Source organism: Pinus tabuliformis, chromosome 6 (assembly GCF_031772625.1).
Source record: "Pinus tabuliformis cultivar Carrire ecotype Pingquan chromosome 6, CPIR1, whole genome shotgun sequence".
In the NCBI taxonomy this organism is placed as follows: domain Eukaryota; kingdom Viridiplantae; phylum Streptophyta; class Pinopsida; order Pinales; family Pinaceae; genus Pinus; species Pinus tabuliformis.
In genome coordinates this window covers 1,004,127,530-1,004,138,685 of record NC_142292.1, presented here as the reverse complement: position 1 = coordinate 1,004,138,685, position 11,156 = coordinate 1,004,127,530, and the positions used below count along the sequence as shown (strand labels likewise).

Here is an 11,156-nt window from a genome sequence, read left to right as displayed (position 1 = left end):
CATATATCTCTAATTATCTTTACAACTTGGAGCCTTGCTCTATTTATACAATCCCATGGTCCGCGGACAATGGGTAGGCCAACACTACATTCAAAACTTAGGGCGGACAACCATATGAATCTAACATACAATTTGCGCTCCGTTCCCGCAATTTGCGGAATCTTTACAACAATAGTACTCAAAACTTGGACTTTGAGCCCCAAAACATGCTATCGGGGGATTCCATGCCCAACAATGTGCAATTGCAACACATTTTTTCTCTTGTGACACAAACCATCACTCGTCTTCAAAAGGTTTGGATGGAATTACACAATCAAATAATGAATGAATGCGCACCCAAACTTTAACCGCTTCGAACAGGCTTCGATGAAATAGGCATAACCTGGGCCACATCAAGAACCATTCCATACTATCAATAATCACAACCAAGGAGATTTTTATTAATAAATTTCAGACCATGGATCTATTAATGATATCAATTTGTCTCAAACTAGGTATCTATTAATTTCATAAATTCTTAGACCAACAATCTATTAATATCATAAATCTCAGAACAGGGATTTATTAATCTCATAAATCTATCTCAGAACCAGGATCAATCAAAAATCCATACCAGACCATGGATCTATTAATCATTAAGAAGATCTTTAAAAAATGATACACAGGTGGGACTACTGCAAATTGATTCCAAAAGCCAAAACCCTAATTTGCTGCAGTAGAACACTAGATATCCCTAGAAATGTACAAAGCACCTCACTTCACTAATTAAAATCAAACATTAATAAAATGAAACCCTCAACACCATTTCTTGATCATCTACAGGAGAAGGAACCCATTCGTTGGTATTTAGGTTGCTAAGAACAAGAATTTGTTCTATTAATCTAGTCTCCTCTTGATAATCCAAATAGAAATACGATCCACCATTGCAATCCAGCTTTATAAATGCTTCTCCAGGCGGGTGATGCACCTTGTCGATGGCATTCAAGTCATTGTAATAGTTGATTTCCACAAACTCCTTTACAAACCTCTCTCCCTTTTCGCTCACAAATAACGACCCATAGTGAGATTTGAGCTCCTGGTATTTCTCGAGCTCTGGAGGGATGTTGTTAGGTCCCTATAATACTAGTGATTCCCCATTACTATTGCCATTGTAGCATTTATTATTATTGTTGTGCCCCTATTGTCCCCATATTGTTATTATTGTGCACCATAGAAACCCACTATTGTTAATTTTGTGCTCTTATATTATTATTGTTATGTCGGCTTCGATTATATTGTGACCCCTTAGACTCCTATATATAGAAAGGAGGTTTTTTCATTTGTATCATCCAATAATTGTTCATTTGTGTAATGTAAAGGAGGTTTCCCCCTTGAAGAGGTTGATTTCTAAGTCGTTGATCTATCTTTTCTATCTTTTTGTGAGATGGTTTCATAACATTTGGTATCAGAGCTTTGGATTCTAGGGTTTCGCTGCTCCAAAACAGGTCATCATGGAAGTTTCGCTATAATTTTTTTTTGCAATGTTTCAGATGCTACAAAAAAAACCCATTTGAGACAAAATCTCGATGATCCTCGGGTCCTAATTTCAGATCTTGTCTCACTAGATTTTTGGATATATGATCCAAGGAAGTTAGGATTTTTGCAGGCTCCCGAATTACATCCCAAACAGGTGACCTTGGGAAAATCGTCATAACTTTCTCTGAGTATCATATTGAAATTTTGTAAGAAGTTACAGAAATAGGACAAACTCTAGTTTTCTATACATCAGTTTTAGGTTGAGAGATGTAAACAGTGACCCGTAGCACGTCGTACACGTTCACTCTACTGAAAAAGTGTGTAATCAGGTCATTTTGGGAGATTGGGCATAACGCTTCCTTGGAGAATCCAATTTCGATAAGACGTGTGGCGTTTGAAAGAGGACTCAGAGGGCTACCATATTTCGTAATTTGAGACCTTGGAGATCAGAAATTTCAAAGATACATCAGATACACTATCAAGCTCCTACAAAGTGAAAAAAAGTGTGTAGGATTTTTTTAAAATTTTGCATAAGTTTGGTTGAAAAAATAGTTTGAAGGAATTCAAAGGGCATAGTGAAGCATAATTATCATTAATTGATGTCATGAAGAAAGAAAATGGAAACACCTAGTAAGAAACTTGAAAGGTATAGCATGACTCATGAAGAAGAGGAATAAATGCAACTTGATATATCAAAATTACAAGACAAAGTGCAACAAATTTCACTCTCACAAAAAGTAATAGAAGCTAAGATGGATGGTTTAAAGAAAGACGTGGAAGCTAAGATGGATGGCGTGGAAGATAAGATGGATGGTTTAAAAAAAGGTGTGGAATCTAAGATGGATGGTTTAAAGAAAGGTGTAGAAGCTAAGATGAATGACATGGAAGCTAATATGAATGACGTGGAAGCTAAGATGGATGGCATGGAAGCTAAGATGGATGGTTTAGAAGAAAAACTTAAAGGCAACATGGAAGATTTGAAGACAGATTTGACAAAATTTCTACAAGAAATTCTTACTAATGGAGAAAGGGTAGTAAAGGAAACTCATGATGAGAACAAAATAAATGTTAATCATGATTTCATAGACTCTAACGTTGGATTGAAGACCCACCATGTACCAAATATAGATATGAGGAATTTCGATGGCAAGGATCCCATAACATGGATACTACAGATGGAGCAATATTTTGATATCCATAATGTGCAAAACACACAAAAGGTACACATTGCAACTTTATATTTGGAACCAAAATAGTTTGTATGGTATCGATGGCTTTTCTCTCGTAAACAAATTGTCACTTGGGAAATTTTTACAGATGAAATGATATCACATTATGAGGATACAAAAAGAAATGTTTTTTCTAGCTAATTGATAAATCTCAAACAAAAGGGTTCAATGATGAAGCACATTGAGGACTTCCAAAAATTGAATATAAGGGTAAAAGATATTCCAAAGGAGCATAGGATTGATGTGTTTGTAGGGACTTTAAAGGATAACATCCAAGATGAGGTTCATCTTTAGGAACTTGATTCATTAGAGAAGGCGTTCAGGTTGGAAATAAAAATGGAAAGAAAAATTGTGGCAACAAGGAAGCCTACCACTCACAATTATAAAGATGGAAGTGTTGTTTCCCCTAGCCTTCTACAACCTACAAGGTTGACACCACAAAAATTGGAAGAAAAAAGAGCAAAAATGCTTTGTTACAGTTGTGATAGAAAATACACTAAAGGTCATAAGTGTGCTGAGAATAAATTATTTACATAGATTGTGAAGAGAAGGAAGAAAAGGAAAAAGAAACGTCAAAAGAAGAGGATATACACCAGGAAAAAAAACCTAGAGAAAGAAGAAATGAATCCGAACATATCTTACAATGCATTGGCCGGATTTACCACTCCTCAAACTATCAAGATAGAACGACATATCAAGAAGAAAAAGGTAATAGTGTTGATTGATTTGGGCAGTACCCATAATTTTATTCATTGTAGGATAGCCAAGGAATTGAATTGCTTCCTATATCCAGCACTAGAGTGTAAAGTGATGGTTGCAAGTGGAGGAACCATAAATTGCTCTAGAAAGCTCCATAATATCAGGCTATTCATGGGAGAATATGTATTGAATAGCCCAATGCTTTCCATTCCAATGGTTGGTGTTGATGTTGTACTAGGAGTCCAATGACTACAATCCTTGGGTACAATAATTTTTAATTTTCAAGACCTTTTCATGAAATTTTCTTCAGAAGGAAAGGAAGTTGAATTAAGGGGAATCGTAGGGAAACCGGGAAAGATAATCATCTCTAACATAATGATAAAGCTTCTAAAGAAAGAACAGCGAGGCATAATTGCACAATTATGTTCGCTAGAGGTTGCCACATAGAAATCTTATATTTCTCTAGATCTCTAAAAAGTCTTGGACAATCATTCCAATATATTTGAGACTCCCAAAGGCCTCCCACCTATTCATGATCATGATCATGCTATTCATTTGATTCCAGGAAGTTTTCCTCCAAACATAAGGCCTTACAAATATCCCTTTTCCCAAAAGAGTGAAATTGAACGTATGGTCGCAGAAATGCTAGAGGATGGTATAATTCAACCTAGTCAAAGTTCTTTCTCTGCTCCAGTAGTATTGGTTCACAAGAAGGATGGATCATGGTGCATGTGTCCAAATTATAGGGAGTTCAACAAGCTCATTATTAAAGATAAATTTCCCATTCCTGTCATTGACGAATTATTGGATGAATTGCATGGATCAATTTACTTCACCAAGTTGGATCTTCGTTCAGGATATCATCAAATCAGAATGAAGACTGAAGACATTTCGAAAACAACATTTAGAACATTTAGATCATCTTAAATCAAGATAATTATCAGAGCTCTTGCTGTGAAGGGGCTTCCTTTGGCTCTTTGGAGCCAAAAATTTGAAATGAGACTTAATCTGGTCTGTGATCTGTAATTATTGTTGCGCCTCCAAAATTTCATCTCTTATGCTCGGCTTCTATATTGTCAGCCCTCCTTTCCCCATGATCTCTTTCTATCTCAATATGACCTCAATGAAAATCAAATGCCCTGAAGAAAAAATATCCACTTAATGTGGCGCTATACTCTGTAATCAGATAAGGTTAAAGCTCTAGAATATGGAAACAATTGAGATTGCGAAGAAATATGATTAGATCCGATCTGGGTTGTAGATGTGAAAATAGATGAGGGTCCTTTCTTGTGGGTGGGATGGTATGATATATACCCTGCGAATATTAATAGCATCATAACTAATTCTTGGGGTACACGAAGCTTTCTTTTACTGCCACATGGTCGACTTTGACACGTGTATTTACTAATTTAATTTTTTTTCTCCACGTCATTTGTGGGAGGGAAGAGGATTGGATAATGCTACAGCTTGCAGTATGTTATTATCATCAGTCACAAGGGGCACACATACCTTCCTCTTTCTCCCGTTAAATTCGGTACCCAATTCAACTATATGCCAAGTTAAAATTTTATTTTTGTTTTGGGGAAACTTGTTTATTAAAAAAAATGTTTTTGAGGCTTTTGGTTAATTTTAATATAATTTAAATTATTAATTTTTTAAATATAATTAAATAAAATGAAATTTTGGTTTCCAAAAAAAAAATAAAAATTAAAATGATTTAAGTGCTTCATATGCAATACCATTCTAACTTCCTATATTCACATTTAAATTCTAAAATGTGAAATTATTTGAAGTAATTGTGATATAATGATAAATCCGTGAAATAAATAAATTATAACCTCAACCTTTTAAATGTGCATGTTTCCATTCATCCTTTCCTTGTGGCAAGGTTTCGGATTGAAAGTTTTCATAATGGATATTTTGACTTTGGATTGCAACTTTATGGGTAAATATTGTTTATTAGTTTAAGTGAATATATTGTTACTTTAGATTCATCTTAATTTTGGATTTACCAAGCATCAAGAGGGATCAAATCTAGATATATCTAGAGTTGAGATGGATCTAGGCCGGTTTGAAACGGTTTATGTTTATTTATGAAGACTAAACCAATGTTCAGGCTAGGGGAAAATTTTTTAATTATTAATTTTATTTTATTTTTCTTATTTTTATTTTTATTTATTTTTATGTAATTTGACCAAGTCAAAATGTTTACATAAAAAATAAAAATTACTAATAGGAAATTACGTCATCTCTTCCATACTAGGCTGGAGAGCCCCCTCTCGATGCAACAATTCATAATTATCTAGTAATGTATAAAGTTTCTAGTAACTTGTTAATAAAAATAAAATTTACATTCGGGTACTAAATTAATTTTTGAATTGTGTTGTTGATAAGTCCTTGTCCTCTCGTCCTATGTTCGCATGTTGAGGTATGTTAGCACAAAGGAACCTCCATGTAGCTAACCCACATTTCTCATAATGGCCTCTTATGATTTTTGGCATGATGATATTGTAGTTTTTTAAGTAATCAAACATTTATTTTTATTGTTTTTGTTTTTGTAACTAGGCAAAGCCTAGGCCAGGGCTAACCTGCATATTGGTTGGAAGAAGACCAATCCACCCACAATGGGATTCTTGTCATCAAAATTGTGTAAGGCTTTCGTCCAACATGGACACCCCTTGGGAAGTTTAATTCCCCCAAAGTGGCCCCTCCCCATGAGGTTTGACCTTGTGATCTAGTGGGTACTAAACCCCACACAAACCAACTGGTCTACACCTCATATGTTGTACTTATTAGTTGGCCATATTTTTATTCTTGGACTATAGTATTTGTTTACATTAATCACTTTTAATTTTGTCGCTTATTATCTAGTCCTATATTTTAGTCCTAGACTAAATTAGTCATTTAAGTTAGTCATTTTTAGTTGGGTAACTTATCTAGTCATATTTTTTATCCCTGGACTAAATTAGTTGCTTAAGTTAGTCGTTTTTAGTTGGGTCACTTAAAATTGCACAAATTTAGTAGTAATTCACTTGAAATAATTGTGGTGACTAAATTTTTAGTCGTGTAGTCAATAATATCTCATTTTGTACTAGTGGAAAGGTCCAACATATAACACATATATATTATATAAATGGAGTACGAGGACTTGAGCCCTTCTATGGCCACATCACCTTAGGAATAAAATCATGTCATGTTCCAATGTAGTCCCCAGTTGAAATTGTTGGGGAAGTTCTTCCGGTGTCACATGGACCCATGGTTGACTACTCCTCCATGTGTCGTCTCGTTACTTGTTATGGACACACGCTCAGGCTCCACCTTGCAATATAGTCTTGATTGATACCACTTTGTGATGCATTCAAACTACGGGGGTTACATGGAAGATCGACCTAGCCATATTCCACCTCAACATTTCCTCAACCAAGCAACTCTCTTACATCTATGCAAGTGGACCCCACCACTGCCACCTCACCTCAAGAATAAAATCCTGATGGGATTGTACCCAACTCAAAGAGAAATCAATGGGGTCAAGGCATCGGGGTGACATCAACAACTTTTATCGTCAGGGTGATGTCACACCCTCCACATGCCTCCCCACTAGGGTTTCCACGTGTCACTTGTTCACAGGCCACTTGGCCCCAAAAAACCCTAATTCCATATGACACATGTCTCAATTCTAGGTTTCCACGTCACCGAAAGACCACGTCGCCTGTCACACTAGCCATGGGTTCCACTTGGTCCTAAATTGTGTGATAAAGTTAGAAATTCAAGTTATATTTAATTCGAGCATCCTCCACCTCACCACAACAAGCCCCACCGTGCCATGTCATCCTAACAATTTAATCCTGGCATAATCATCCTAGTAACCCTTCGAAATCAGGTAAAATTTTAGGGGCTAATATTCGCAGATGGGCTAACTTTCCATGATTTTTCACAAAAAAAGATTCACCAATTCCCATTTTTTCCTAAAAATGATTTGCCCAAATTTGATAAGCAAAAAAAAATGTACCTTAAAAATCGCCAAAATTTTATAGAGACTATATAAAATCATTAGATGTTTGAATATTTTCACTAAAATATCACCAAGCATTTTATACTTTGCATATTATGGATTACTAAGATTCGCCAAGGTGTCTAATATTTAAGATAAATTTCCATCCTTAAAATTTTCCATGTTTGAAATCATTGAGGTAATTCCTGCGGTACACATGGATGACACTAACACTTTGTGACATCTAAAGGCTAGGATATCTCTCGCTTATGCACCCATGGACATGGATCTTGGCCATATGGCTTATAAGGTTTAAATCTCCATGCTCCTTTGGGCGCTAAACTTCCAGCCCCCACGACACTTTTGTATGGTTCAGGCTCTTCTGCCCCCAGCGCTTGTTTACAACACCTGCACACATGGACAAAGGACAAACCCCTTATTTCCTTAAGCTCAACCCCCACTCATTTCCATAAGAGTTTATACATATAGTTTTAAATATTTTAGAGCTATCCCTCCTAATATTTTAATGTATATTCATATTTATATATTATACAGATTATGCCCCCTGAGCTGGCAGATGACTTTGACCTAGTCCTAAAAATGGATATATGTATGAATAACACTAATATCTCTCCTAAGCTTTTAACAAGGCTCGACCCATCCCATGCAATATAATATATATTATACATATAGGAAAAACTATCCTTCTTGAGCTTGGTAGTAATACATCTAGGTCTGATAGGCAACCTTATAACTACATAAAAAGAATCTTGTTAAATATCTGTCCATTCATTATTATTAGGCCCATTGAACAAAATTCATGCTCATAATAGTTCAAATATATACATGCCTCTTAGGCTAATGATAAGAAGAAAAATAAACTCATGGATGCATACAAAATCCTTTCAATTACCAAGAAACACACAGGAAATCGACATTCCTCAAACATGCAGGAAATCACATTCCATATTAGATCTCAGGCATCACCCTACACATTGAATCAATAGTAAATAGGCTTTAAAATAACACATCAAACCTATGCATAAAAATTAGTGTTCAAAGGCTTGAGTATACATTTATGTTAGAAAATGTGCTCAACAAGTGAGATTGGGACTTCAACTCCCCACCCAATCTTAGACACATTGTAGCCAAGCCATTTTTGCAGTTGTCATCCCTAAGCCAAATTCTAGAGCTTGAGGATGAATTATTAAGGGAATAAACCAATTCCTCCAACTAAAATAGGGACTTCATAGCACCATCCACCTCCACCCACCAACTACTTGGTGTAGTTAGTTTCTCACAAGGAATCCAAAGGTCCACCACCTCCACCCTTCAACTACTTCAATAAGAATTCTACCTCTACCATCATATGATGCAAAAAGGGAATCCAAAGGTTCTCCTCCACCGACCAACAAAACACGGGAGTCCAAAGGTGTTCCACCTCCACCCTTTTCAACACAAAGGAATCCATAATATCTCACTTCCACCCTCAAATCAACAAGGGAATCCAAAGGCTTACACCTCAACCCTCAATCAACAAGGGAATCTGAAGGCTATACCTTCACCCTCAATCGACAAGGGATCTAGAGGCTTATACCTCCACCTTCAATCAACAAGGTAATCCAAAGGCTTATAGTTCCACCCTCAATCTACAAGGGAATACAAAGGCTTACACTTCCACCCTTAATCAACAAGGGAAATGAGAGTGATGCAGGAGCATTAGAGCTTCCAAGTCATCAAACTTTTTGGAGATAAAACTCCAAACTAGGTTTCAATATTGTAAAGGAATTGTAATTCCTTAATTGTAAATATTCTTAGTTGTTTTATTATTATATTGTAAAGTAATTGTAATTCCTCAATAGTAAATATTCTTAGTTCTTTTAATTATTATAGAATAGTTTTAGAAAAAGCTATGGATAGGAAAGAATTTTTCATGAGGAAAAAGCTAATTTATCTTGAAAAGCATGAGAGCTTTATGGAATAAATCATGAGAGTTTTAGGGAATAAATCAGGAGTGATTTATGGATGTAGAAAAATATTTTTTTATTCTTACTTTGTATTTAATCATTGTAATACTACAAGCAAAGCTAATGGCCAAATGAATGTGAGATCAAGCCAAGAGATGAATGAATACTTTTGTAATTGTTTTGTAATTTTATGGACATGATTTTATTAATGAAAGGAATTTTCATTATATTCACAAATTATCTGGTGTATCTATGTGATTGATAATAGTTCTAATTTGTGCATGCTTTAGAATTCACAGTAAGTGAAGTAGGATTTTTATATGAAATACTTCTGGAGAACAAATTAAGGATTTTATGATGAAGTGATTTGTTGTGTGATCTAGAGAAGGTGAATTTGAAGGAAATTTTTTCCTGCATCGAGTGGTACCATAGTAGGAGATCTTGAGACATCAGAATAATTTTGCACAAAAGTATGGAGGAAAAATTAGAATGAGATTAAGACAGTGACAGAGTGACTGTGGAAACCTGAAGAGCAAGGAGTGCTTGAAAGGGGATCCACAAGAGGGAACCATGAATGCCAAAAGACCAAGTACAAGTGGGAAGCTTGGTGAGGCATGTGTAGCAAGAAAGAGGTCTACTACTACAGAGGTGATTTGCAGGTCATAGTGAGCAGCGAGAATCTCATGAAAGAGGAAGATGAAGATGACTATGAGAAGTCATTTAAATAATTCAAAGGGAAGCCACAGAAATGCCAAAGCAAATGGCATAAGGAAAATGAGTTATGAAGAATTTGAGAGGGAATTGGTTGAGATAAAAGCATGGTTGAATGCGCTTATAGAGTTTCTACAACATAATGAGGAGAACCACAGGTATGGATGGAAACGAAGGAAAAGGGTTAAGTGGCATATTGAAAGATTATGGGGAAATAAGCAAAGGTAGAAGCTAAGGCACTGGTTGAAGGAAGAACTCAAAGCTACTAAGAGTGAGGAGACAATTCACAGAGGTGAATGTGAGCAAGGAGAAATCCATGGAGAAGATAGCAATGTTAATGGAAATTTGATGTTTGAGACATCAAATGAGGCTGCAAATCCTTATGTTATCTCTGATGATTTGCTTATGGTTGTGGGTGTTATTGATGATGACCAACCCTTTGAAATTGTCATGAATAAAGAAGAATATAGAGGAGAACAAAGTTCAAATTTTATTCTCAGGACAGAGGAGGAGAAATACTTGAATGGGATGCTCATAAAGAATGATGAGCCAAAGGCAGATGCGAATTTCAGTCTTCATATTGATTGTGTGCATGCAGGTGCAACAAAAGTGCTTATCATTTTTCAAACTGATGCAAGTGGAATAGAAACCAAGGGTGAAAAACTTACAAAAGTTGTTATGAAGGTAAATACAACAAATTAAAAGGACGTGGAATTTACTCGCAGAATGGGAACAAAGCTTAATCAATAGATTGAAGCAAGGCAAAGAATTAAGGCAGCAACTTTACAAGCATGAAATGAGGCTTTCACTTGAGAAAGTGAGAAACAACATGGTGAAGACAACCAGTTTGCAGCAAGGAAGGAAAAAGATGAATTATAGTGGAATTCAAGAAGGAACAATACAATGACATGACAAAGTCAATACTCAACAACAAAACTATGTATGGGATCCAAGAGGACGTCAACAACAACAACTCATGGTCAGGAGACCATGAAATTTTTTCTACCTTGGGAGTCTCATGCAGGAGCATTAGAGCTTCCAAGT

General features: G+C 35.7%; 2 pseudogenes; one reads left to right on the top strand and one right to left on the bottom strand.

The window, feature by feature from the left end:
• Nucleotides 1-343: 343 nt before the first annotated feature.
• LOC149262395 (uncharacterized) lies at nucleotides 344-4,538 on the bottom strand (annotated as a pseudogene).
• Nucleotides 4,539-10,175: 5,637 nt separating this feature from the next.
• The window catches only part of LOC149262394 (uncharacterized), a 38,743-nt pseudogene continuing 37,762 nt past the window's right edge, over nucleotides 10,176-11,156 (top strand).